This window comes from Mobula birostris, chromosome 2 (assembly GCF_030028105.1).
Source record: "Mobula birostris isolate sMobBir1 chromosome 2, sMobBir1.hap1, whole genome shotgun sequence".
NCBI classification, from domain to species: Eukaryota; Metazoa; Chordata; class Chondrichthyes; order Myliobatiformes; family Myliobatidae; genus Mobula; species Mobula birostris.
The window spans coordinates 250,322,999-250,345,528 of record NC_092371.1 but is presented as its reverse complement, the minus strand read 5'-3'; positions in this window follow the sequence as shown (position 1 = coordinate 250,345,528).

Below are 22,530 nucleotides of genomic sequence, written 5' to 3'. Positions count from 1 at the left end.
CAACATGCAATACCTCACACTTGTCTGTATTAAACTCCATCTGCCATTTTTCAGCCCATTTTTCCAGATGGTCCAAGTCCCTCTGCAGGCTCTGAAAACCTTCCTCCCTGTCTACTACACCTCCAATCTTTGTATCATCAGCAAATTCGCTGATCCAATTTACCACATTATCATCCAGATCATTGATATAGATGACGAATAAGAATGGACCCAGCACTGATCCCTGTGGCACACTACTAGTCATAGGCCTCCACTCAGAGAAGCAATTCTCTACTACCACTCTTTCGCTTCTTCCATTGAACCAATGTCTAATCCAATTTACCACCCCTCCATGTACACCTAGCGACTGAATTTTCCTAACTACCCTCCCATGCGGGACCTTGTTAAAGGCCTTACTGAAATCCATGTAGACAATATCCACTGCCTTCCCTTCATCCACTTTCCTGGTAACCTCCTAGAAAAACTGCAATAGATTGGTCAAACATGACCTACCACGCACAAAGCCATGTTGACTCTCCCTAATAAGTCCCTGTCTATCCAAATGCTTGTAGATTCTGACTCTTAGTACTCCCTCCAATAACTTACCTACTACTGACATTAAACTCACCGGCCTATAATTTCCCGGATTACTTTTCGATCCTTTTTTAAACAACGGAACAACATGAGCCACTATCCAATCCTCTGGCACCTTACCCGTAGACAGTGACATTTTAAATATTTCTGCCAGGGCCCTCGCAATTTCAACACTAGTCTCCTTCAAGGTCCGAGGGAACACCCTGTCAGGTCCTGGGGATTTATCCACTTTAATTTTCCTCAAGACACCAAGCACCTCTTCCTTTTCAATCTGTACATTTTCCATGATCTCACTACTTGATTCCCTTAATTCCGTAGACTTCATGGCAGTTTCCTTAGTAAATACAAATGCAAAAAACCTATTTAAGATCTCCCCGATTTCCTTTGGTTCCGCACATAGCTGAACACTCTGATCTTCAAGAGGACCAATTTTATCCCTTCCAATCCTTTTGCTCTTAATGTACCTGTAAAAACTCTTTGGATTATCCTTCACTTTGACTGCCAAGGCAACCTCATGTCTTCTTTTAGCCCTCCTGATTTCTTTCTTAAGTATTTTCTTGCACTTCTTATACTCCTCAAGCACCTGATTTACTCCCTGTTTCCTATACATTTCATACAACTCCCTCTTCATCTTTATCAGAGTTGCAATATCCCTGGAGAACCAAGGTTCCTTATTCCTATTCACTTTGACTTTAATCCTGACAGGAACATACAAACTCTGCACTCTCAAAATTTCTCCTTTGAAGGCTTCCCATCTACCAATCACATCTTTGCCAGAGAACAACCTGTCCCAATCCACGCTTTTTAGATCCTTTCTCATTTCTTCAAATTTGGCCTTCTTCCAGTTCAGAACCTCAACCCTAGGACCAGATCTATCCTTGTCCATGACCACTTGGGTACTCTCTATTACCTGACACTTCCCCTTCCCCCTCCTAACCATGACCCACTTGTCTTCCTCCCGTGGCCCCGGTGTGACCACCTGCCTGTAACTCCTCTCTATCACCTCCTCACTCTCCCTGACCAGACGAAGGTCATCCAGCTGCAGCTCCAGTTCCCTAACGCGGTCCCTTAGGAGCTGCATCTTGGCGCACCTGGCGCAGATGTGGATGTCCGGGAGGCTTGGAGACTCCAGGGCCTCCCACATCCGGCACTGAGAACAACATGCTGCCCTCACACTCATACTTCCCCCTCTCTTCAAATAACAACAAAAAAGAATACCAAACCTTCCTCGCCTCGCCTGTTTCTGCCTAAGCCTGTTGAGCCGAAGCCCTTAAGCTTTCACTCTGCTCCCGGCTCACTCCGCAGCCCGCAAATTACGCTGCCCACTGTATGAGGCTCTGTTCCTTTTAGATCTTCCGTGCTTCACTGGCCAACGTCACACGCCTGCGCAGTCCCGCCTCTCTGAATGCTGATGTAAAAAAAACCAAAAAATTCTAAAATGGCTTCCTCCACACTCCCGCTCCTATTCTCGGATATCCTTCTCCAAATTAAACCTGAAGCAGGATTTCTGTCCTTTTAAATCTTCTGCGCCTCACTGCCCAATGTCATATGCCTGCGCAGTCCCGCCTCTCTGAACGCCAATGGAAAAAACCCGAAAAATTCAAAAATGGCTTCCTCCGCATTCCCGCTCCGATTCTCAGTCTTCCTTCTCCGAACGTCTTTCTTAAGATTCTTTTTACATTCTTTATATTCCTCGAGCACCTCATTTACTCCATGCTGCCTATATTTATAGTAGTTATCTCTCTTTTTCTGAACCAAGTTTCTAATATCCCTTGAAAACCATGGCTCTCTCAAACTTTTAACCTTTCCTTTCAACCTAACAGGAACATAAAGATTCTGTATCCTCAAAATTTCACCTTTAAATGACCTCCATTTCTCTTATTACATTCTTCCCATGAAACAAATTGTCCCAATCCACTCCTTCTAAATCCTTTTGCATCTCTCAAAGTTAGCCTTTCTCCAATCAAAAATCTCAACCCTGGGTCCAGACTTATCCTTAACCATAGAACCAGAGAAACTACAGCACAGAAACAGACCTTTTGGCCCTTCTTGGCTGTGCCGAACCATTTTCTGCGTAGTCCCACTGACCTGTACACGGACCATATCCCTCCATACACCTCCCATCCATGTATCTGTCCAATTTATTCTTAAATGTTAAAAAAGAACCCGCATTTACCACCTCGTCTGGTAGCTCATTCCATACTCCCACCACTCTCTGTGTGAAGAATCCCCCCCTAATGTTCCCTTTAAACTTTTCCCCCCTCACCCTTAACCCATGTCCTCTGTTTTTTTTTCTCCCCTTGCCTCAGTGGAAAAAGCCTGCTTGCATTCACTCTATCTATACCCGTCATAATTTTATATACCTCTATCAAATCTCCCCTCATTCTTCTACGCTCCGGGGAATAAAGTCCTAACCTATTCAACCTTTCTCTGTAACTGAGTTTCTCAAGTCCCGGCAACATCCTTGTAAACCTTCTCTGCACTCTTTCAACCTTATTTATATCCTTCCTGTAATTTGGTGACCAAAACTGAACACAATACTCCGGATTCGGCCTCACCAATGCCTTATACAACCTCATCATAACATTCCAGCTCTTATACTCAATACTTCGATTAATAAAGGCCAATGTATCAAAAGCTCTCTTTACGACCCTATCTACCTGTGACGACACTTTTAGGGAATTTTGTATCTGTATTCCCAGATCCCTCTGTTCCACTGCACTCTTCAGTGCCTTACCATTAACCCTGTATGTTCTATGTTGGTTTGTCCTTCCAACGTGCAATACCTCACACTTGTCAGTATTAAACTCCATCTGCCATTTTTCAGCCCATTTTTCCAGCTGGTCCAAATCCCTCTGCAGGCTCTGAAAACCTTCCTCACTGTCTACTACACCTCCAATCTTTGTATCATCAGCAAACTTGCTGATCCAATTTACCACATTATCATCCAGATCATTGATATAGATGACAAATAACAATGGATCCAGCACTGATCCCTGTGGCACACCACTAGTCACAGGCCTCCACTCAGAGAAGCAATTCTCTGCCACCACTCTCTGGCTTCTTCCATCGAGCCAATGTCTAATCCAATTTACCACCTCTCCATGTATACATAGCGACTGAATTTTCCTAACTAACCTCCCATGCGGGACCTTGTCAAAGGCCTTACTGAAGTCCATGTAGACAATATCCACTGCCTTCCCTTCATCCACTTTCCTGGTAACCTCCTCGAAAAACTCCAACAGATTGGTCAAACATGACCTACCACGCACAAAGCCATGTTGACTCTCCCTAATAAGTCCCTGTCTATCCAAATGCTTGTAGATTCTGTCTCTTAGTACTCTGTCCAATAACTTACCTACTACTGACGTTAAACTCACCGGCCTATAATTTCCCGGATTACTTTTTGATCCTTTTTTAAACAACGGAACAATTTGAGCCACTCTCCAATCCTCCGGCACTTCACCCGTAGACAGCGACATTTTAAATATTTCTGCCAGAGCCCCCGCAATTTCAACACTAGTCTCCTTCAAGGTCCGAGGGAACACTCCGTCAGGTCCCGGGGATTTATCCACTTTAATTTTCCTCAAGACAGCAAGCATCTCCTCCTTTCAATCTGTACAGTTTCCATGGTCTCACTACTTGATTCCCTCAATTCCATAGATTTCATGCCAGCTTCCTTAGTAAATGCAGACACCTTCTCCATAATTATATTGAAACTAATAGCATTGTGATCACTGGACCTGAAGTGCTCCCCAATACAAACCTCCGTCACCTGACCTATCTCATTCCCTAACAGGAGATCCAACACTCCTCTTCTCCAGTTGGTACCTCTATGTATTGCTGCAAAAAACTATCCTGCACACATTTTGCAAACTCCAAACCATCCAGCCCTTTTACACACAAACACGAGGAATTCTACGGATGCTGGAAATTCAAACAACACACATCAAAGTTGCTGGTGAACGCAGCAGGCCAGGCAGCATCTCTAGGAAGAGGTACAGCCGACGTTTCGGGCCGAGACCCTTCGTCAGGACTAACTGAAAGAAATGCTAGTAAGAGATTTGAAAGTGGGAGAGGGAGGGGGAGATTGAAAATGATAGGAGAAGACAGGAGGGGGACGGATGGAGCCAAGAGCTGGACAGGTGATTGGCAAAGAGGATATGAAAGGATCATGGGACAGGAGGCCAGGGGAGAAAGACAAGCGGGGAGGGGGAACCCAGAGGATGGGCAAGGGGTATAGTCAGAGGGACAGAGGGAGAAAAAGGAGAGAGAGAGAAAGAATGTGTGTATATAAATAAATAATGGATGGGGTACGAGGGGGAAGTGGGGCATTAGCGGAAGTTTGAGAAGTCAGTGTTTATGCCGTCAGGTTGGAGGCTACCCAGACGGAATATAAGGTGCTGTTCCTCCAACCTGAGTGTGGCTTCATCTTTACAGTAGAGGAGGCCGTGGATAGACATATCAGAATGGGAATGTGATGTGGAATTAAAATGTCTGGCCACTGGGAGATCCTGCTTTCTCTGGCGGACAGAGCACCCAGCTACCTGTCTCCTGATCCTTTGGGGTGACTATCTCCCTGTAACTCCTGTCTATTTTTGCCCCTGCCTCCCGAATGATCTGAAGTTCATCCGGCTCCAGCTCCAGTCCCTTAACTCGGTTTGTCAGGATCTGCAGCTGGATGCACCTTTCGCATGTGTAGTCATCAGGGACGATTGTGCTCGCCCTGACCTCCCACATACTGCAAACGGAGCAGTCAGCTGCCCTAACTGCTGCCTTCATTACCTACTCTTAAGGTAATTAGATTTATTAAAGGAACTTACCCAACCTTACCTCACTTGGAGTGAAGCTCTTCCTCAGCCTTTACTCACCGAAGCCTCAGGAGCCAAAGCCTTCCTACTCCATCTCCCTCTACTCCGTCGCTCGCTACAACGTCGCCCGCTCTGTTAATCTGCTCTCTTTTAAACACTCCCGCTGCCTCACGGTCCAACTTACACGCGCTTGTGCAGTCGTGCTTTGTTCAACTGCCGAAAAAATGTCTATGGAAAAGTGTGTTGAGGAGGAGAAGATGGCGGTGTGACACAGCGTGTGTGGCCGTTATGAATGAATATCAATATGTGTAACTAGAGGGCCATGCATCAATCTGGATTTGATGGGGACAGCCGCGAGAAAGCGCAGAGGAACATCTGGTGAAACTTCTGAAATGCCTGCTTCGCTGCTGCTGCTACTGTGCGATTGAGAATCTCTGGAGACAAAGGCCCCAAATCCTCGGCTTTGCATATTGCCTGTTGTCAGGGCCGGGGTTGAAATGCTCGACAGAGATGGTGCTCGGTGTCGAATAGGTGGTCGGAGGCTTGGAGTTGGACTGTGGTCAGATGCTTCTGGGATGCTGCACCGGCAAGTTGGCGGTGCTGGAGGTTTACCGTCTGCGTGAGATGGGACTCTCAAGTGACTCTGAGACTTTTACCGTGCCATGGTCTGTTCTTATCAAATTACGGTATTGCTTTGCACTGTTGTAACTGTATGTTATAATTGTGTGGCTTTTGTTAGTTTTTAAGTTGGTCTGTCATGTGTTTTCGTGATATCATTCTGGAAAAACATTTTTATCGTTTCTTAATGCATGCATTACTAAATGACAATAAAAGGGGACTGCGTGTCCTCATAATCATAAACAGTCAACGTTTTGGGCCAAGATTCTTTGTCAGGTCTGGAAAAAATTATAGAAACATAGAACACATTTGATAAGGTGCCACACAAGATAAAATACAGTGGTGTGGAGAAACAGGAGGCAATGAGTGGGAATAAAAGGGGTGTTTTCTGGTTGGCGGCCTATGACAAGTAGCGTTCCTCAGGGGTCAATATTGGGACCTCTACCTTACACATTAGAAAAATAGAAAACCTGTAGGTCCTTTGGCCCACAATGCTGTGCTGAACATGGAATTATTTTAGAAATTACCTAGGGTTACCCATAACCCTCAATTTTTCTAAAACTCCATGTACCTATCCAGGAGTCGCTTAAAAGACACTATCGTATTTGCCTCCACCACTGTCGGTGGCAGCCCATTCCATGCACTCACTACCCTCTGCATAAAAAACTTGCCCCTGACATATTCTCTGTACCTACTTCCAAGCACCGTAAAACTGTGCCCTCTCGTGCTAGCCATTTCAGCCCCGGGAAAAAGCCTCTGACTATCCACACAATCAATGCCTCTCATCATCTTATACACCTCCATCAGGTCACCTCTCATCCTTCATTGCTCCAAGGAGAAAAGGCCAAGTTCACTCAACCTGTTGTCATAAGGCATGCTCCCCAATCCAGGCAGCATCCTTGTAAATCTCCTTTGCACCCTTTCTATAGTTTCCACATCCTTCCTGTAGTGAGGTGACCAGAACTGAGCACAGTACTCCGGGTGGGATCTGACCAGGCTCCTGTAAAGCTGTAACTTTACCTCTCAGCTCTTAAACCCAATCCCATAGTTGCTGAGTGTCAATACACTGAATTCCTTCTTAACCACACAGTCAACCTGAGCAGCTTTGAGTATCCTATGGACTCTGACCTCAAGATCCTACTGATCCTCCACATTGCCAAGAGTCGTACCATTAACACTATATTCTGCCAACATATTTGACCTCCCAAAATAAACCACCCCACTCTTATCGGGGTTGAACTCCATCTGTCACTTCTCAACTCAGTTTTGCATCCTATCAATGTTCTGCTGTAACCTCTGATAGCCCTCCACACTATCCACAACACCCTCAACCTTTGTGTCATCAGCAAAGTTACTAACCATCCCACCACTTCTTCATCCAGGTCATTTCTAAGAATCACAAAGAGTGGGGTCCCAGAACAGTTCCCTGAAGCACACCACTGGTCATCGACCTCCATGCAGATTATAACCCATCTACAGCCATTCTTTGCCTTCTGTGGGCAAGCCAATTCTGGATCCACAAAGCAATGTCCCCTTAGATCCCTTGCCTCCTTACTTTCTCAATAAGCCTTGCATGGGGTACCTTATCAAATGCCTTGCTGAAATCCATATTCACTACATCTATTGCTCTACCTTCATCAATGTGTTTAGCCACATCCTCAAAAAATTCAGTCAGGTTCATAAGGCATAACCTGCCTTTGACAAAGCCATGCTGACTATTTCTAATCATATTATACCTCTCCAAATGTTCATAAATCCTGCCTCTCGGGATCTTCTCCATCAACTTACCAACCACTAAGTAATTTCCTGCACTATCTCTACTCCCTTTCTTGAATAAGGGAACAAGCAGATGAATGCGTGGCTGAGAGACTGGTGTAGGGGGCAGGGCTTCAGATTCTTGGATAATTGGGATCTCTTCTGGGGGAAGTATGACTTGTTCAAAAAGGACAGGTTACGCCTGAACCCGAAGGGGACCAATATCCTGGCGGGAAAGTTTAATAGAGCTGTTAGGGAGGGTTTAAACTAATTTGGCAGGGGGATAGGAACCGGAATGACAGAGCGGAGGAAGGGGAAAACGGAAATAAATCTAAGATAGTGAGCAGTAAAGATGTCAGGAAAGACAGGCAGGTGATGGGGCAAATTTGTAGCCATTGGGATGAGTTGCAGTGCAATAAGGTTGCGGTGAAATCAAAGCGAAAAGTATCAAATACTGGTCTTAAGGTGTTGTACTTAAATGCACGCAGCATAAGGAATAAGATGGATGATCTTGTCGTACAGCTACAGATTGGCAGGTATAATGTTGTGGCCATCACAGAGACCTGGCTAAAGGATGGATGTCTCCGGGAGCTGAATGTCCAAGGATACACGGTGTATCGGAAGGATAGGAAGGCAGGCAGAGGGGGAGGCATGGCTTTATTGGTAAGAAATGATATTAAATCATTAGCTGGAGGTGATATAGGATTGGAAAGTGCAGAATCTTTATGGGTTGAGCTAAGAAATAGCAGGGGTAAAAGGACCCTGATGGCAGTTATTTATAGGCCTCCAAACAGCTGCAGTGATGTGGACTACAAATTACAACTGGAAATAGAAAAGGCTTGTTAGAAGGGCAGTGTTATGATAATTGTGGGGGATTTCAACATGTGAGTGGATTGGGAAAATCAGGTCGGCACTGGATCTTGAGAGAGAAAATTGGTAGAATGTCTGCAAGATGGCTTTTTGGAACAGCTTGTTGTTGAGCCCACTAGGGGATTGGCTGTACTGGATGGGTATTGTGTAATGAACCCGAGGTGATTAGAGAGATTGAGGTGAAGGAACCCTTAGGAGACAGTAATCATAACATGATTTAGTTCACTGTGAAATTTGAAAAAGAGAAACCGAAATCTGATGTGTCGGTATTTCAGTGGAGTAAAGGAAATTACAGTGGCGTGAGAGAGGAACTGGCCAAAGTTGACTGGAAAGGGACACTGGTGGGAAAGACAGCAGAGCAGCAGTGGCTGGAGTTTATGCAAGAAATGAGGAAGGTGCAAGACAGGTATATTCCAAAAAAGAAGAAATTTTCGAGTGGAAAAAGGATGCATCCGTGGTTGACAAGAGAAGTCAAAGCCAAAGTTAAAGTAAAGGAGTGGGCATACAAGGAACCAAGAATTAGTGGGAAGAGAGAGGATTGGGAAGCTTTTAAAACCTTATAAAAGGAAACCAAGAAGGCCATTAAGAGGGAAAAGATTAATTATGAAAGGAAGCTTGGAAGTAATATCAAAGAGGATACTAAAAGCTTTTTCAAGTATATAAAGAGTAAAAGACAGGTGAGGGTAGATATAGGACCAATAGAAAATGATGCTGGAGAAATTGTAATGGTAGATAAGGAGATGGCAGAGGAACTGAACGAGTATTTTGCATCAGTCTACACTGAGGAAGACATCAGCAGTATACCAGACACTCAAGGGTGGCAGGGAAGAGAAGTGTGCGCAGTCACAATTACGAAAGTGAAAGTTCTCAGGAAGCTGAATAGTCTAAAGGTAGATAAATCTCCTGGACCGGATGGAAGGCACCCACGTGTTCTGAAGGAAGTAGCTGTGGAGATTGCGGAGGCATTAGCGATGATCTTTCAAAAGTCAATAGATTCTGGCATGGTTCCGGAGGACTGGAAGATTGCAAATGTCACTCCGCTATTTAAGAAGGGAGAAAGGAAGCAAAAAGGAAATTATAGACCTGTAGCTTGACATCGGTGGTTGGGAAGTTGTTGGAGTCGATGGTCAAGGATGAGGTTACAGAGTACCTAGAGGCGTATGACAAGATAGGCAGAACTCAGCATGGATTCCTTAAAGGAAAATCCTGCCTGACAAACCTATTACAATTTTTTGAGGAAACTACCAGTAGGCTAGACAAGGGAGGTGCAGTGGATGTTGTATATTTGGATTTTCAGAAGGCCTTTGACAAGGTGGCACACATGAGGCTACTTAACAAGATAAGAGCCCATGGAATTACGGGAAAGTTACATACGTGGATACAGCGTTGGCTGATTGGCAGGAAACAGAGAGTGGGAATAAAGGGATCCTATTCTGGTTGGCTGCCGGTTACCAGTGGTGTTCCACAGGGGTCCATGTTGGGGCCGCTTCTTTTTACATTGTACATCAACGATTTGGATTATGGAATAGATGGCTTTGTGGCTAAGTTTGCTGACGATACAAAGATAGGTGGAGGGGCCGCTAGTGCTGAGGAAATGGAGAGTCTGCAGAGAAACTTGGAGAGATTGGAAGAATGGGCAGAGAAATGGCAAATGAAATATAAGGTTGGAAAGTGTATGGTTATGCACTTTGGCAGAAAAAATAAACAGGCAGACTATTATTTAAATGGGGAAAGAATTCAAAGTTCGGAGAAGCAATGGGACTTGGGAGTCCTCGTACAGGATACCCTTAAAATTAACCTCCAGGTTGAGTCAGTAGTGATGAAGGTGAATGCAATGTTGGCATTCATTTCTAGAGGAATAGAGTATAGGAGCAGGGATGTGATGTTGAGGCTCTATAAGGCGCTGGTGAGACCTCACTTGGAGTACTGTGGGCAGTTTTGGTCTCCTTATTTAAGAAAGGATGTGCTGACGTTGGAGAGGGTACAGAGAAGATTCACTAGAATGATTCCGGGAATGAGAGGGTTAACATATGAGGAACGTTTGTCTGCTATTGGACTGTATTCCTTGGAGTTTAGAAGAATGAGGGGAGACTTCATAGAAACATTTCGAATGTTGAAAGGCATGGACAGAGTGGATATGGCAAAGTTGTTTCCCATGATGAGGGAGTCTAGTACGAGAGGGCATGACTTAAGGATTGAAGGGCGCCCATTCAGAACAGAAATGCGAAGAAAGTTTTTTAGTCAGAGGGTGGTGAATCTATGGAATTTGTTGCCACGGGCAGCAGTGGAGGCCAAGTCATTGGGTGTATTTAAGGCAGAGATTGATAGGTATCTGAGTAGCCAGGGCATCAAAGGTTATGGTGAGAAGGCGGGGGAGTGGGACTAAATGGGAGAATGGATCAGCTCATGATAAAATGGCGGAGCAGACTCAATGGGCCAAATGGCCGACTTCTGCTCCTTTGTCTTATGGTCTTATATGCAACCCTCCAATCCTCCGGAACCTCTCCCGTCCTCATTGATGATGCAAAGATCATTGCCAGAGGCTCAGCAATCTCCTTCCTCACCTCCCATAGTAGCCTCGGGTACATCTTGTCTGGTTCCGGTGATTTATCCAACTTGATGCTTTCCAAAGGCTTCAGCACATCCTCTTTCTTCATGTCTATCTAATCAAGCTTTTCAATCCACTGTAATTCATCCCTACAATTGCCAAGATCCTTTTCCGTAGTGAATAAAGTATTCATGAAATACCTGTCCTATCTCCTCACGTTCCATACACACTTTTCCACTGTCACACCTATTCTGTCACGTCTTATTCTCTTGCTCGTCATACTTTTAGAATGCCGGGGTTTTCCTTAATCCTGATCGCCAAGGCCTTCTCATGGCACTTTCTGGCTTTCCTGATTTCATTCTTAAGCTCCTTCCTGTTAGCCTTATAATCTTCTAGATATCTATCATTACCTAGTTTATGAACCTCTTCTAAGCTTTTCTTTTCTTCATGACTAGATTTTCAACAGCTTTTGTACACCACGGTTCCTGTACCCTACCATCCTTTCCCTGTCTCATATGCAAATATCCCCTGAACATATGCCAAGTTTCTTCCGTACATTTCCCTGAGAACATCTGTTACTGTTGCAAGGAGCGTAGGGAGTGGACCCAAGTGCAGAACACTGCGTTGCACGTAGGTAGCATTAACACAAGTGTATTTATTAACAGTTGCCAGGAAGACCAGAGAGTGAGGATTAGTTGCTTACGTGGACATGAACATTGGACAACAAACCGGAGGTGTCTGGACCCGGAGCTTGATCATGGAGCCTGGACTGGGACACGGAGCCTGGACTCGGACTGGGACATGGAGCAACAAAACCAAACAACGACAGACAATTCGTATCTTGGCTCGGAGTAGCACATGAAGTGGCAAACGGCCAGCAATCACTTAACTGGACATGAAGGGACAGAGTTCCCGACTCGTAGTAGTGGCAAACGGTCAGCAATCCTCAGCTGGACACGAAAACAACATAATTTGCATCTTGACCTGGAGCAGTGGCAAACAGCCAGCAACACTCAGCTGGACACAAAAACGACAGAATTCGCGAAGCAACCCCCGGCACTGAAGCAACTTAGAGTCCACTATTCTCGGCGGCCCGGAACGTGCATTGCAGCACTGGCTCAGGTGGCGGTTTCCCCCCTCCCCTGAGTAGATATAAGCCGGGGTCTTTATGTTGTCTGTTCAGATGAGAATCAGGTGCCTTAATCAAGGAGCCAGGTAAACATGGGGAAAAAGAAATTAAACAAAATGAGGAGCCAACGGATCGGACCGAGACAGTTACCAATTTGTACTTCCAAGTTCCTGCCTGATAGCTTCATATTTCACCTTACTCTAATTAAACACTCTCCTAACTTGTTTGTTCCTATCCCTCTCCAATGCTATGGTAAAGGAGATAGAAATGTGATCTCTATCTCCAAAACGCTCTCCCACTGAGGGACTTGACACCTGACCAAGTTCATTTCCCAATACCAGATCAAGCATAGCCTCTCCTCTTGTAGGCTTATCTACATATTGTGTCAGGAAACCTTCCTGAACACACCTAACAAACTCCACCCCATTTAAACCCCTTGCTCTAGGAAGATGCCAATCAATATTTACGAAATTAAAATCTCCCACCACGACAACCCTGTTATTATTACACCTTTTCAGAATCTGGCTCTCTATCTGCTTCTCAATGTCCCTGTTACTGTAAAAAACACTCAGTAGAGTTATTGACCCCTTCCAGTTCCTAACTTCCACCCACAGAGACTCAGTAGACAATCCCTCCATGACTTCCTCCTTTTCTGCAGCCATGACATTATCTCTGATTAGTAGTGCCACGTCCCCACCTCTTTTGCCTCCCTCCCTGTCCTTTCTGAGACATCAAAAGCCTGTCAGTCCAAGTAACCATTCCTGCCCCTGAGCCATCCAAGTCTCTGTAATTGTCACAACATTATAGCTCCCAAGTACTGATCCATGCTCTAAACTCATCCGCTTTATTCATGATGCTTCTTGCATTAAAATAGACACATGTCAAACACTCAGTCTGAGCGCATTGTTTCTCTGTCACCTGCCTATTCTCGCTCTCACATTGCCTACAAGTTTTCTCTATTTGTAAGCAAACTGCCCCTTCCTCTGTCTCATCAGTTTGGTTCCCAACCCTCAGCAATTCTAGTTTAAACTCTCCCCAATGGTAAACCTCCCTGCCAGGATGTTGGTTCCCCTCAGATTCAAGTGCAACCCGTCCTTTTTGTACAGATCACGCCTGCCCCAAAAGATCGTCCCAATGATCAAGAAATCTGAATCCCTGTCCCCTGCTACTATCCTTCATCCACACATTTATCCTCCCCCTCACTCTATTCCTATACTCACTGTTGCGTGGCCAGGGAGTAATCCCAAGGTTACTACCTTTGAAGTCCTGCTTCACAGCTTCTTTCCTAACTTCCTGTAGTCTGTTTTCAGGACCTCCTCCCTTTTCCTACCTATGTCATTGGTAGCAATATGCACCATGACCTCTGGCTGTTTACCTTCCCACTTCAGGATATCGCGGATGCAATCGGAAACAGCCAGTGAAGGAGTGGAGCTTTGAGGCTTTGACTCGAGAGATTCTGGCAGTTTTGGCAGTTGGTCTGTGGAATCAAGTCAATCAAGATTCAAATAGATCAGCAGAAAGCCGTTGATTAGACAATCAAGATTTGAATAGCTCAGACTCAGCAGAAAGCAGCTGATTGGGCAATCGAGGTCAGGTGACCAAACATTTTGAAAAGCTCAAACACATAAATAGAGGGGTAGCTCAAGCGGAGCGGCCAGTGAGTGAGTGGGCTAGTGAAGGAGTGGAGCTTTGAGGCTTTGACTCGAGAGGCTTCGACAAGAAGAGGCGGAGAACAAGCTTGCTTGCAGTTAGTCTTTACAATGCCTCCTGAGACGGTGATGTGCCTCTCATGTGAGATGTGGCAATCTCGGGGGAACACCCCTCTCCCGCAGAGTCACATCTGCCAGAAGTGCATACGGCTGGGCAATCTGGAAGACCATGTAAGGAATCTGGAGCAGCAGCTGGATGACCTTCGACTCATAAGGGAGAATGAGGCAGTCATAGATGAGAGCTACAGGGAGGTAGTCACACCTAGGCTGTCGGAAGCAGGTGGTTGGGTGACAGTCAGAGGGGGGAAAGCGAAGGTGAGCAGACAGGTAGTGCAGAGCACCCCTGTAGCCATTCCCCTGAATAATAAGTTTACTGTCCTGGATACTGTTGGCGGGGACGACCAACCAGGTGTGAGCCACGGTGGCAGGGCCTCCGGCACTGAGTCTGACCTGGTGGTGCAGAAGGGTGGGACGGAGAAGAGGAGAGCTGTCGTCATTGGAGACGCTATAGTCAGGGGAGCAGACAGGAGATTTTGTGGACGCGAGAAGGACACCTGCATGGTTTGTTGCCTCCCAGGTGCCAGGGTCCGAGATGTCTCTGACCGGGTGCACAATATCCTGGTACGAGAGGGAAAGCAACCAGAAGTCGTGATACATGTTGGGACCAATGACATAGGCAGGAAGAGGGATGAGGTCCTGAAGTGAGAGTTTCGGGAACTATGCAGAAGGCTGAAGAACAGGACCTCAAGGGTGGCGTTCTCAGGATTGCTGCCAGTGCTTCGTGACAGTGATGGTAAGAATTGGAGGAGATGGCAGTTGAATGCGTAGCTGAGGAGTTGGTGCAGGGAGCAGGGTTTTAGATTTTTGGAACATTGGGATCTCTTCTGGAGCATGTGGGACCTGTACAGATTGGATGGGTTGCACCTGAACTCGAGGGGGAGCAATATCCTTGCAGGTAAGTTTGCTAGCATGGTCGGGAGGTTTTAAACTAATTTGCGAGGGGGATGGGACCCAGAGCGATAGAGCAGTGAAAGAAGTGCATGGAGTAAAGCCAGATCTAACATATAGAGAGGCTTTGAGGAAAGAGAAGCAGAATAAATGGTGTAAAGGTAGGAAGGTAGAAGGGATGAAGTGTGTGTACTTCAATGCAAGAAGCATCAGGAACAAAGCTGTTGGAAAAGATTCTTAGAGATAGGATCTATGGGCCTTTAGAGAATCATGGTCTGATCAGGGACAGCCAGCATGGCTTTGTGAAGGGCAGATCGTGGCTAACAAGCCTGATAGAGTTCTTTGAGGAGGTGACCAGGCATAAAGATGAGGGTAGTGCAGTGGATGTGATCTATATGTATTTTAGTCAGGCATTTGACAAGGTTCCACACGGTAGTCTTATTCAGAAAGTCAGAAGGCATTGGATCCAGGGAAGTTTGTCCAGGTGGATTCAGAATTGGCTTGCCTGCAGAAGGCAGAGGGTTGTGGTGGAGGGAGTACATTCAGATTGGAGGATTGTGACTAGTGGTGTCCCACAAGGATCTGTTCTGGGACCTCTATTTTTCGTGATTTTTATTAACGACCTGGATGTGGAGGTAGAAGGGTGGGTTGGCAAGTTTGCAGACCATACAAAGGTTGGTGCTGTTTTAGATAGTGTAGAAGATTGTCAAAGATTGCAGAGAGACGTTGATAGGATGCAGAAGTGGGCTGAGAAGTGGCAGATGGAGGTCAACCCAGAGAAGTGTGAGGTGGTACACTTCAGAAGGACAAAATCCAAGGCAGAGTACAAGGTAAATGGCAGAATACTTGGCAGTGTGGAGGAGCAGAGGGATCTGGGGGTACATGTCCACAGATCACTAAAAGTTGCCTCACAGGTGGTTAGGGTAGTTAAGAAAGCTTATGGGGTGTTAGGTCTCATAAGTCAAGGGATAGAGTTTAAGAGTCACGATGTAAGGATGCAGCTCTATAAAACTCTGGTTAGGCCACACTTGGAGTACTGTGTCCATTTCTGGTCACCTCACTATGGGAAGGATGTGGAAGCATTGGAAAGGGTACAGAGGAGATTTACCAGAATGCTGCCTGGTTTAGAGAGTATGCATTATGATCAGAGATTAAGGGAGCTAGGGCTTTACTCTTTGGAGAGAAGGAGGATGAGAGGAGACATGATAGAGGTGTACAAGATAATAAGAGGAATAGATAGAGTGGATATCCAGTGCCTCTTCCCCAGGGCACCACTGCTCAATACAAGAGGACTTGGCTTTAAGGTAAGGGGTGGGAAGTTCAAGGGGGATATTAGAGGAAGGTTTTCTTTTACTCAGAGAGTGGTTGGTGCGTGGAATGCACTGCCTGAGTCAGTGGTGGAGGCAGATACACTAGTGAAGTTTAAGAGACTACTAGACAGGTATATGGAGGAATTTAAGGTGGGGGCTTATATGGGAGGCAGGGTTTGAGGGTTGGCACAACATTGTGGGCCAAAGGGCCTGTGCTGTGCTGTACTATTCTATCTATCTATCTAACATCCTGGACCCTGGCTTCTGTGAGTCAAAAAAGATGAGGTTAGAGCTAGAAGGTGAAGTGAGGAGAGGAAGAGTACAAGGTGGTAGTTGATAGGTGAAACAAGGAGGAGGGAAGGCTGAAGTAAAGAGCTGTGAAGCTGATAATTGAAAGAGAGAAAGGGCTGGAGAAGGGGGAATCTAATAGGAGAGAGTAGAAGACCATGGAAGAAAGGGAAGGGGGAGAAGCACCGGAGAGAGGTGATGGGCAAGTAAGCAGACAAGGTGAGAGAGGGAAACAGGAATAGGAATGGTGAAGTTGGGGGCGGTTACCAGAATTTTAAGAAATCAATGTTCATGCCATCAGGTTGGATGATACCCCAGATGGATTTTCAGCATCTGCTGGTTTTCTTGTTTTTGTGCTGATTAGCCACTGTTCAAAGCTCCTAAAAACCGCCATGAGTCATTATCATTAATAATCGATCAGCAAACCTAAGTGAATTACACCTTATTAAGCTTCTGCTCTCTTTAATTGGCCGCTGCCCAAAGTTCTAAAACACTGTTATGAGTTGCTGCCTTTAATATTCAACTGAACCACCACGAACATACACTCAGCTACCATATTTTTAGGTACAGGACATACCTAATGAAGTGGCAACTGAGTGCATTTCTGACTTCTACGTTACTTAGATGACCAAATGAACAACACAAAGTTCTTCATACAATCCAAATCTCTGCGGTGAAAGATTCATGACTTATCCATGGCTTTTGAAAGATTATTTTTAACATTCAAGTTTGATCCATATTTGGCTACAAAATAGTTTAATTACCCAATTTTGGGTCAGTGAAATTCATTAAACCATTTGTGAATTTCATTGAATGTAGTTTGAACTTGATAAAACCTATAGGTAATTACAAGTTTAATGAAGCATAGAACAGATTAAGTGACTCTGCTGTTTGTTTCCCAGCTGGGACCCTGTTTCACTTTGTACTTATCCTACAGCAACCCTCCTACTACACAGTCATTGGCAATAAATGTATTTAATTAGATTAATGAATTTTATGCCTTCTCCTAGGAATCAGCTTGTTAATTCCCAACAATGACAGGAAAATACTATAACAGATTTTTCAATATGTCTTTGCAACAACACTATACTAGTGTTTATAAATCATCTGCTTCAGGCGACTCATTCCGTGTCTCCAGAGGTACTGTCAGGTAGAAGCTTTTCCAATGGTTAAACTGACAGGATTTTGTTCAGTGGTCTTTCACTCTGCTATTTGAACATCATCTCCACCCCCCACATGAAGAAAACAAGTTACAAAACTTTATTGCAAGCAAGTGTTTCTTTATTTTTAAATTCAGTTAAAATATAATCAGCAGCCACTTTATTAGGTACATCTGCTCGTTCATGCAAATATCTAATCAGCCAAATATGTGGCAGTAACTCAATGCAGACATGGTCAAGAGGTTCATTTGTTGTTCAGACCAAACGTCAGAATGGGGAAGAAATGTTATCTAAGTGACTTTGTGGATGATTGTTGACCATAGAACATAGAATAGTACAGCACAATACAGGCCCTTCAGCCCATAATGTTGTGCCAACCCTCAAACCCTGCCTTCCATATAAGCCCCCATCTTAAATTCCTCCATATACCTGTCTAGTAGTCTCTTAAACTTCACTAGTGTATCTGCCTCCACCATTGACTCAGGCAGTGCATTCCATGCACCAACCACTCTCTGAGTAAAAGAAAACCTTCCTCTAATATCCCCCTTGAACTTCCCACCCCTTACCTTAAAGCCAAGTCCTCTTGTATTGAGCAGTGGTGCCCTGGGGAAGAGGCACTGGATATCCACTCTATCTATTCCTCTTATTATCTTGTACACCTCTGTCATGTCTCCTCTCATCCTCCTTCTCTCCAAAGAGTAAAGCCCTAGCTCCCTTAATCTCTGATCATAATGCATACTCTCTAAACCAGGCAGCATCCTAGTAAATCTCCTCTGTACCCTTTCCAATGCTTCCACATCCTTCCTATAGTGAGGTGACCAGAAATGGACACAGTACTCCAAGTGTGGCCTAACCAGAGTTTTATAGAGCTGCATCGTTACATCGCGACTCTTAAACTCTATCCCTCGACTTATGAAAGCTAATACCCCATAAGCTTTCTTAACTACCGTATCCACCTGTGAGGCAACTTTCAGGGACCTGTGGATATATACCCCCAGGTCGCTCTGCTCCTCCACACTACCAAGTATCCTGTCATTTACTTTGTACTCTGCCTTGGAGTTTGTCCTTCCAAAGCGTACCACCTCACACTTCTCTGGGTTGAACTCCATCTGCCACTTCTCAGCCCACTTCTGCATCCTATCAATGTCTCTCTGCAATCTTTGACAATCCTCTGCACTATCTACACCACCACCAACCTTTGTGTCGTCTGCAAACTTGCCAACCCACCCTTCTAACCCCACATCCAGGTCATTAATAAAAATCACGAAAAGTGAGGTCCCAGAACAGATCCTTGTGGGACACTACTAGTCACAATCCTCCAATCTGAATGTACTCCCTCCACCACAACCCTCTGCCTTCTGCAGGCAAGCCAATTCTGAATCCACCTGGCCAAACTTCCCTGGATCCCATGCCTTCTGACTTTCTGAATAAGCCTACGATGTGGAACCTTGTCAAATGCCTTACTAAAATCCATATAGATCACATCCACAGCACTACCCTCATCTATATGCCTGGTCACCTCCTCAGAAAACTCTATCAGGCTTGCTAGACACGATCTGCCCTCCACAAAGCCATGCTGACTGTCCCTGATCAGACTATGATTCTCCAAGTGCCCAGAGATCCTACCTCTAAGAATCTTTTCCAACAGCCTTCCCACCACAGAAGTAAGGCTCACTGGTCTATAATTACCCGGACTATCCCTACTACCTTTTTTGAACAAGGGGACAATATTTGCCTCCCTCCAATCCTCCGGTACCATTCCCGTGGACAACGAGGACATAAAGATCCTAGCCAGAGGCTCAGCAATCTCTTCCCTCGCCTCGTGGAGCAGCCTGGGGAATATTCCGTCAGGCCCCGGGGACTTATCTGTCCTAATGTATTTTAGCAACTACAACACCTCCTCTCCCTTAATATCAACATGCTCCAGAACATCAACCTCATTCATATTGTCCTCACCATCATCAAGTTCCCTCTCATTGGTGAATACCGAAGAAAAGTATTCATTGAGGACCTCGCTCACTTCCACAGCCTCCAGGCACATCTTCCACCTTTATCTCTAATTGGTCCTACCTTCACTCCTGTCATCCTTTTTTTCTACACATAATTGTAGAATGACTTGGGGTTTTCCTTTACCCTACTTGCCAAGGCCTTCTCATGCCCCCTTCTTAAGCTCCTTTCTTGCTTCCCTATATTCATTAATAGACTCATCTGATCCTTGCTTCCTAAACCTCATGTATGCTGCCTTCTTCTACCTAACTAGATTTTCCACCTCACTTGTCACCCATGGTTCCTTCACCCTACCATTCTTTATCTTCCTCACCGGGACACATTTATCCCTAACATCCTGCAAGAGATCTCTAAACATCGATCACATCTCCATGGTACATTTCCCTGTAAAAACATCATCCCAATTCACACCTGCAAGTTCTCGCCTTATAGCCTCACAATTTGCCCTTCCCCAATTAAAATTTTTCCTGTCCTCTCTGATTCTATCCTTTTCCATGATAATGCTAAAGGCCAGGGAGCGGTGGTCACTGTCCCCCCCAGATGCTCACCCACTGAGAGATCTGAGACTTGACCCAGTTCAATACCTAGTACTAGATCTAGTATGGCATTCTCCCTGGTTGGCCTGTCCACATACTATGACAGGAATCCGTCCTGGACACACTTAACAAACCCTGCCGCATCTAAACCCTTGGACCTAATCAGGTGCCTATCAATATTAGGGAAGTTAAAGTCACCCATGATAACATCCCTGTTATTTTTGCACCTTTCCAAAATCTGCCTCCCAATCTGCTCCTCTGTATCTCTGCTGCTACCAGGGGGCCTATAGAATACCCCCAATAGAGTAACTGCTCCCTTCCCATTCCTGACTTCCACCCATACTGACTCAAAAGAGGATCCTGCTACATTACCCACCCTTTCTGTAGCTGTAATAGTATCCTTGACCAATAATGCCACCCCTCCTCCCCTTTTTCTGCCCTCTTTATCCCTTTTAAAGCACTGAAATCCAGTTGGTGCCAAACTAGGTGGTTTGTCACTTTAGGGACATATATTTAATCTGTGTAAAGTTGTGCAGCATTGGATCCAGAGCAACAATTATTTCATGCTCCTTTACTCTTATGTACTGAAGAATAACAATAAACAATCTTGAATTCCAGCATGATTTATAATCAAATACCCAATGAATTCCCATACTTCTAATACATTTTGAAGATATTAAATGTCAATTACAGTAAAAATTACCCATTGGTAATCACAGATGATTTAGTTTCTTCTTCTTCTTCTTCTTCTTCTTAGGCTCATCACCCCTCCTGGGGCATAAGCCACTAGCAGTTCATGAGAGTCCTCTACGATGGTCTGATAGAAGGTTGACTGAATCCGTGGCTTCCGCTTTTACTGCATAATTTCATACATTTTCCAGGCAAAGGTTCTTCCTCTCCCAGGGATGAGGTTTTTAAGAGTTTCTTTTGGTGTTTCTGTAGCTCTGTTCCTCGACCTTGACATTTCGCAGCTGATCTTGGGACCACACATGGTGGAGTTATAATTTAATTTGGCCGCCTGCTTCTAATTTTCCCTGAATTACCGAAGTTTGGAGACCTTCAGCATTAGACTAAATTTCTTTAGTTTCCTAGATGACAAGTCAGGTTCACCTTACTCCCAATGCCAGCTGAAACAATATCTTATGTGACAAAAATGGTGACTCTCCAAGAATTGTAAACTGTAGTTTATTACTGAATTGGAGGCTAAAAAACTAGTTAAGTAATCATCTAACAAATTCTTCTAGAGGTTAATGATGTGACCCATCTTACATTATTTACATCTTCTTTTTGATTAATACTTTCATTATTAACAACAATTTGTTACCTTGAATTTACCAGAACAAATTTTAATGCCATGTTTTGACACTTTCATTGGTATGAGTCACATATGGGCAGAATGGTGGCATAGTGGTTAGCATAACAATTCACAGTGCCAGTGACTGGGTTCAGTTCCCACCACTGTCTGAAAGGAGTTTGTATGTTTTCCCGGTGACCATGTGGGTACCTCTGGGTGCTACGATTTCCTCCCACCATCCAAAGATGTACCAGTTAGTAGGATAATTGGTCACATGGGTGTAATTAGACTGTGTGAGCTCTTTGGGCTGGAATGGCCTGTAACCATAGAATCATAGAAAATCCATGTGATCTATATAGATTTTAGTAAGGCATTTGACAAGGTTCCACACGGTAGGCTTATTCAGAAATAAGCATGGGATCCAGGGAAGTTTGGCCAGGTGAATTCAGAATTCGCTTGCCTTCAGAAGGCAGAGGGTGGTGGTGGAGGGAGTACATTCAGATTGGAGGATTGTGACTAGTGGTGTCCCACAAGGATCTGTTCTGGGACCTCTACTTTTCGTGATCTTTATTAACGACCTGGATGTGGGGATAGAAGGGTGGGTTAGCAAGTTTGCAGACAACACAAAGGTTGGTGATGTTGTAGATAGTGTAGAGGATTGTCAAAGATTGCAGAGACATTGATAGGATGCAGGAGTGGGCTGAGAAGTGGCAGATGGAGTTCAACCCAGAGAAGTGTGAGGTGGTACACTTTGGAAGGACAAACTCCAAGGCAGAGTACAAAGTAAATGACCGGATACTTGGTAGTGTGGAGGAGCAGAGGGATCTCGGGGTACATGTCCACAGATCCCTGAAAGTTGCCTCACAGGTGGATAGGGTAGTTAAGAAAGCTTATGGGGTGTTAGCTTTCATAAGTCAAGGGATAGAGTTTAAGAGTCACGATGTAAGGATGCAGCTCTATAAAACTCTGGTTAG